This window comes from Lacerta agilis, chromosome Z, assembly GCF_009819535.1.
Source record: "Lacerta agilis isolate rLacAgi1 chromosome Z, rLacAgi1.pri, whole genome shotgun sequence".
NCBI lineage: Eukaryota > Metazoa > Chordata > Lepidosauria > Squamata > Lacertidae > Lacerta > Lacerta agilis.
In genome coordinates this window covers 30458985-30465270 of record NC_046331.1, presented here as the reverse complement: position 1 = coordinate 30465270, position 6286 = coordinate 30458985, and positions in this window count along the sequence as shown.

The following is a 6286-nucleotide window of genomic DNA, read 5'->3' as shown; positions in this document are numbered from 1 at the left end:
ATATTTTAATTTTTTAATTTATTTTAAAAATATGTATTTTTAAAAAGATTTGAATGAGTAACAAAAGTGCATTTTAATGAGTAACAAAACTGTTTTCAGACATCATGATAATCTTTGATCTTTGACCGTAATAAATCAGTTCAATTCAACATTGTGATATATCAAAATATTGTGATGTTTAGCTGGTGATTTATCGTGATGTTGAAAACCAGATATCGCCCAGCCCTACCTGTGTTTTGTGTCTGTGCCTAGTTGTGGAGATTGAAACTTTTCTTCCTCATAGCTTGCACAGAAGTCAAATGGGCAAAAAGAGGAGAAATCAAGCAACCTGTCATTCTCTACCAACTTCATATGTTTTTAAGGAAAGGGTAGTTTTTACTGTAATGATGTGTATGTTTTAAATAAATAATGTGTATGCATGTTTTATGTTTTTTCCCTGTTTCCGTTTCAGCAGGATGGTCCCTGTCAGGGAAAAGGGTAGGATATGAATATGAATAATGATAATTATTATTACTATTATTATTTTCATAGAAATGTCCCTTTTTGAGCTGCCCCTCTGTTTTAATTTCCTAAATAAACTTGTTTATTGAGCACTGCAATCATAATTGGCAGCACTTGAATGAGAAACAAAAACTTCAAAAGGATAACCATCTTTAAAGCAGCTACACACAGAATTGATCTGTGCCTCCATGGACAGCTATGAATCCAAAATGACTCCCAAACTGCACACCTGGTCCTTCAGGGGCACATTGCCCCATTCAGGACCAGGAAAACACCCCCTTCCCTCCAGAACGGTACTTCTGTCATCTTGGGATTCAACTTCAATCTGTTTACTGCTATCCATACTCCAACCGCCTCCAGACACTCACACAATACCTTCACTGGTTCCGATTTAAAGGAGAGGTAGAGCTGGGTACTGTTAAGAACAATTAATTTTCCATTACCGTATTTTTTGCTCCATAGGGCGCACCAGACCATAGGGCGCACCTCGTTTTTAGAGGAGGAAACAAGAAAAAAAAATATTTTTCTGGTTTTCCTCCTCTAAAAGCCCTGGGGGTTTTTTGAGGATCAGCTAAAAGTTTTGCAGCTTTTTTGCAAAGGGGAAAAGCCCTGTTTTTTTGAGGATCAGCTAAAGGTTTTGCAGCTTTTTTTGCAAAGGGAAAAGCCCTCATTTTTTGAGGATCAGCTAAAAGTTTTGCAATTTTCTTGCAAAGGGAAAAGCCCTGGTTTGTTTTTTTAGGATCAGCTAAATGTTTTTGCAGCTTTTTTTGCAAAGGGGGAAAAGCAAAGCTCCTTTTGCAAAGGGGGAAAAGCAAAGAGGAAAAGCCGCATTTTTATGGGGTTCAACTCACATTTCTGCAACTTCTAAAGGAAAGGGAGCCGTTTCTACAGTTTCCAGACAGATAATCCAATCAGCCAGTCACATGTCGCCGGGGAAACAAACAACCTCCCTCTGTAGCACAGTCAACAATGGAGGCCTGGGCAAGGGGGCGGGGCCAAAGGGAGCTGGGACTCTTATCTCTCCCGATCTCTTGCTGATCAGCTGCTGAGCGGGGTCCTTTCAACACCCCCTTTTCTCTTTGTAAAAAAACAACAACCAGGATCTGCTTTTGGCCCCTGGGCAATTCGGCTCCAGGGACCACCATTCGCTCCATAAGACGCACAGATATTTCCCCTTACTTTTTAGGTGGAAAAAAGTGTGTCTTGTGGAGCGAAAAATATGGTAATACCCTGTCCCGTAAGAGTCCAGGAAGCGTATAAGTTCCAATGAGGTTCCCCGGTCAGAGATAAAATGACAGAGATAACCAGATGTAATTCAAAGCGGTGATTACGCCTGATCCTTTATTGCAAAATATTAAGCACAGCTGCAACGGGTTCCCGCTTCCAAACGCCCAATGTGGTACGAAGGAAGGAGAACCCCGAACAAAAGAAGTCACAGATTTTTATACCTTCTTACAGCACAGCGGAAGACGTCACAGGAGGGGCGATTTCGGAGGTTACAGATGAGCAGTTGTGAGAAGCGTTTTGGTGAAGTTCTTAAGTGGTGTTGACAAAGAGAGGAAGGTTGCGGATGACTTTTATCGGTATTTCTCAGCCCATCCTGGCCATCTTACTGGTGTCTGTCTATTGTGATTTTATGATTGCAGGGTGAAGTTTGATGCTTCTGCCTGAAGTGCTTACTTGCAGGGAAGAATGACTGGGCTTTGGGCGACTCTGGAGCTTGTGTTGATCATTGAAGTATACACTTGCATTTGTGAATTGGTGTCATATCATTGCAGACCCTGTAGGTGGAGCTGTGGTGCTGTGTTAGTGCTTGAGCTGTCATTGTGCAGGTTCAGGGAGTTACACCTAACTACCTGTACCAGGCCAAGTGTTGCTGTGGCTCATTTGGTTCAATTGAAAAGGAAGACAGAAAAGAGAAAGCGCACGTTTGTAATTCTGTGGAGATATCGCCTCCCTTCCCACAGCTTTTCCCATTGAACTTCCGCCTGTCTCCTCTGTCTTTCCCCCGTTTTTGTCTCCCTCCCCACAGCTTCTCCCGTTGAACTCCCGCCTGGCTCCTCTCCATCTCTTCCCCCCCCCATAGTGGAAGGAGACACCGTTTTTGCCTGCCTCCCCACAGCTGCTTCCGTTGAACTCCCGCCTGCCTTCGGTAAAAATGCTCGCCCCCCCCCCCACGACCCCGCTTTTGGCTGCCTCCCCACAGCTTCTCCCTTTGAATTCCCGCCTGCCTCCTCTCCCAGCAGAGAGGCTCCATGGTCTTCCTCCCACAGAAACAGCTCTTCCGTCAAAAATGCTGGCTCCGCGCCCCCCCCCCCCGCACACACAATTGGCGTTCCTGTAAAAGTGCTGCTTTTGCGTCCAGCAGATGGCACTGTTTTGTCAAAAATAAGTTTTTACCTGTCACAGGTGTGACATTTATGTAATATTTTTACATAAAACACGGCAGGAATGGAACCCAACGTCGTGTCAAAATTTTGAAGCAATCGGTCAAGGACTTTCTGAGATTTTAGATTAGTAACAAACGAACATTTACATTTTTATTTATATATATATGATATCAAAAAAACGTATGGATACATTTATGAAAGTGTTTAAAAAGCATAGCTGCATTTTTGATACAAAGTACATAAACGCATACATTATTCAAGTTCAGAAAAGATCGACATTTTATAGTTTGATACAGGATAGAAACATGGGTGAGAGAAAGGAAGGGATTGACCTGTATTGATATTTATTAATACATATTTTCTTATAACAGTACCATCCTCATACTGGTGAACACCCGGTCCAAACCCCCTGATGATCTCTCACAGTGGCTTCATATAGGTATTAAAAAAGCATGAGGGAGAGGACAGCCCTGAGGCACTGGCAGAGGAAGAGGAGTGCGGGGGGAGCACACCGCCCCCAGCAGCACAAGCGTGGTGGGATGCCATTGCTGTTGCCCCCGCGCTGGGCGCCACGCCCCCACAGGCAGCATGCCACGCCCCACCTGCTCTCACCCGGTGCCAGGGCATGAACCTCACCCACTTCCCTGAGGCACCCCACAAGTGAGCTCCCAGGGGTCCGAACACAGGCCCATCTGCCATGTTCAACCAAGTCTCTGTTACACATGGTAGGTCAATTCCTCCACCCACGATCAAGTTATTGATGGCAGTAATCCTGTGAATGATTGTCTTGTGAATCATTGTCCTGGCATTGTGCATCAGCACTTGAAGGTCATGTGGATACCAGTATCCCTTCTGGTCAGGATCAGACCCAGAGGCAGGGATAGTTTTCAAACGACGACTAAACCTCCCTCCTCGGTAATGACATGGTCTGGTCCTAACATAACGCCTCCTACCTGTGATTACTGAGATTGGGTATCCCAATGCACACACACACACACACCGTGGAACCTGCCGCGCCCTGTCCCTCCGCCCTTAAAACAAAATAACTTCTATAATGTAAAAAGGTAATCTAAAATACAAATTAAAATTAAAATAGCTTTTTCCCAAGCTTAAAACACCGCAAAGTTAAAACCCCATCCTCATTAAAACAGTAACTTTGGCACAAGGGGGTTGGCCCACACCCTCATCCCACCCCCGAATTGCCAGCTCCCAAAAGGACAACCCCCTTTGCTGGCAGCCCCTCCCCCAGGGCAGGCAGGCTTTATAGAGCTGCCCCAGCATCTGGTGTACTCCTAGCTGGGGCAGCAGATGTTCCCAATGCTGCCTGCCTGACCATGGTCCTGGTCCTTGCAGGACTTTGCAGTCCCCTTGAGTGGGGGGAATTGGCAACTCCCCCCCCCCCAGCAGCAGCAGCTAGTCCTCTTGGTGGGGAAGATGGCAGCTCCCAGGGCTGCGAAAGAGGGCATCCTTGTTACACACACCCCTTGCAATGGAGAAAGCTTAAATTATATCTCTGGATGCGCCCTTTTCTTGTATGAATACTGTAGTGTTTTTTATCAGTAACTGGGCTAAATGTTTCACTTGTGCTGAATTAAACCATCAAGATAAATGGTGAAATAATAAAATTAACCAGTGTTTATTAAGGAGAGGTTATGTTCCCTTACTCCTTTTGAAAACAATAATATTAATAATAGTAAGTAACAAGCAATGTGTAAAATGAGAAGTAATTAGAAATAACAGCATCAGCAGCTGACTGGCATTAAACACAAACAAAAGAGAAACGTATCTCCCAGAGAATGTGGACTACTGTAATTTTAAAATTATTACCAAAAAAATTCTAGTCCCCAAAGCTTGAAATAACTGGAAGGGCTTAATCGGTTCCAGTGCTTGTTGAAATTTTGTCTTTGCCTCTTCAACTGAACTCTTAAAGTTCTCTTAATCAGTAAGCACTTTCCTTCTTATAATGATACATTCTGCAACTTGCCCGGTACGTGGGTCAAAATAAAGTACTTTCATTTCATATAGTGCTGCTCATGTTTGCCTAACCTGTGGATTTGGCTCAGAGTGTAGAATCTGGCCCTCCCTGGTACATGACAGTATTTTGGCAAAGGAAGGGAACAAAGCTTGAGCAGCCTTGGAAGACAGAGCATGTTCTTGTCCTTAGCAATCCAGCAGCAACATATAATCAAGTGCATGCTTTCACCCACACATAATAGTTGCTGATAACCAAGTGTGCACCACTGGAAACCGTGTTCATGTTATGTTCTTCACCTCCTAGTGGGGGTTCATTATATTGTAATCGGGAAGTCACCAGCAGCTGTTCAGCTGTAAACCACATTATGTTGCTGAAAAATCTGTTGCTGAAAAAAACAAAAGTTTTTTTTTAATGGAGAAGTGACTGCCCGTATTGGCCAGTTTGTCACTGTACAACTAGGCTGTGAAACTGCTCTTGTTCCAGAGGAAGTACCGGTAGCCAGAGTGCTGAGCTGAAGATGTATTATGCCTCCCAGCAAGCATTACTGTTGCATGTTTTCCATTTGCTTCAGTGGACTTTTGGTGGTTGACTTGCAGCAGCAGCGTCTGGAGAATCAGACCCCTCTCTTTTCCAGTATTCATTGTGTACACACGGCATCTGGGAAATGGGTTAACTCTGGCCCTAAGACATCTACAGACTGTTTTCCAAAAGCCATGCTATGCTTTCCATCTGTTAATCAGTCTCTGTGCAGGGAGGGGAAATAGGTGTTTTTATCTTACTGAGGAGTACCTCATCTTGGACAGACCTTTCCAATCTGTTTAGCCTTGTCATTTCAATGAGTTAACGATTTCTCCCCTTTTCCCCCCTTTCTGCTGGAATGGCAAAAACTACTTGCTGTGTGTTCTAACTCTCTTCTCATGTTGGCCTACTTCCTAGTGCTTGTGCTGTGCATCCCTAATGCCATGAATAAATCAGGAGGCTGCAGATTTGGAAGGGGGTGCAGCTGGAGCATCTTGGAAAACTCAAACTGCTTAAGCAAAACCTGCCAGTGGGTGGCTTCCTGAAGCCTCTCTGCTTTTTATTAGTTTTCTTACTTAACAAATACACACAAATTAACAAAAATAATAACAAAAAGAGAAACATAGATACATCCCTAAACCCATAAGTTCTTACAAAACTTATGCCACCATGTTCTTAATTCCCAATTACCGGTACTTATCCTACCCAGTAGACTTCCGTCTTCCTCAAAGTGGATCTGTCTTATCTATTTGTTAAAGTGCTTTGATCATTTCCCCATTTCTTCTGTTATCTGAATGCTATACTTATAATCTATCTTGTATTTTGCGAAAATTAACCAAAGCATGTCCACATTTTGGCTTGAAGACACAGTTTAAAAAAAATTCTTTATAAATTTCTCACT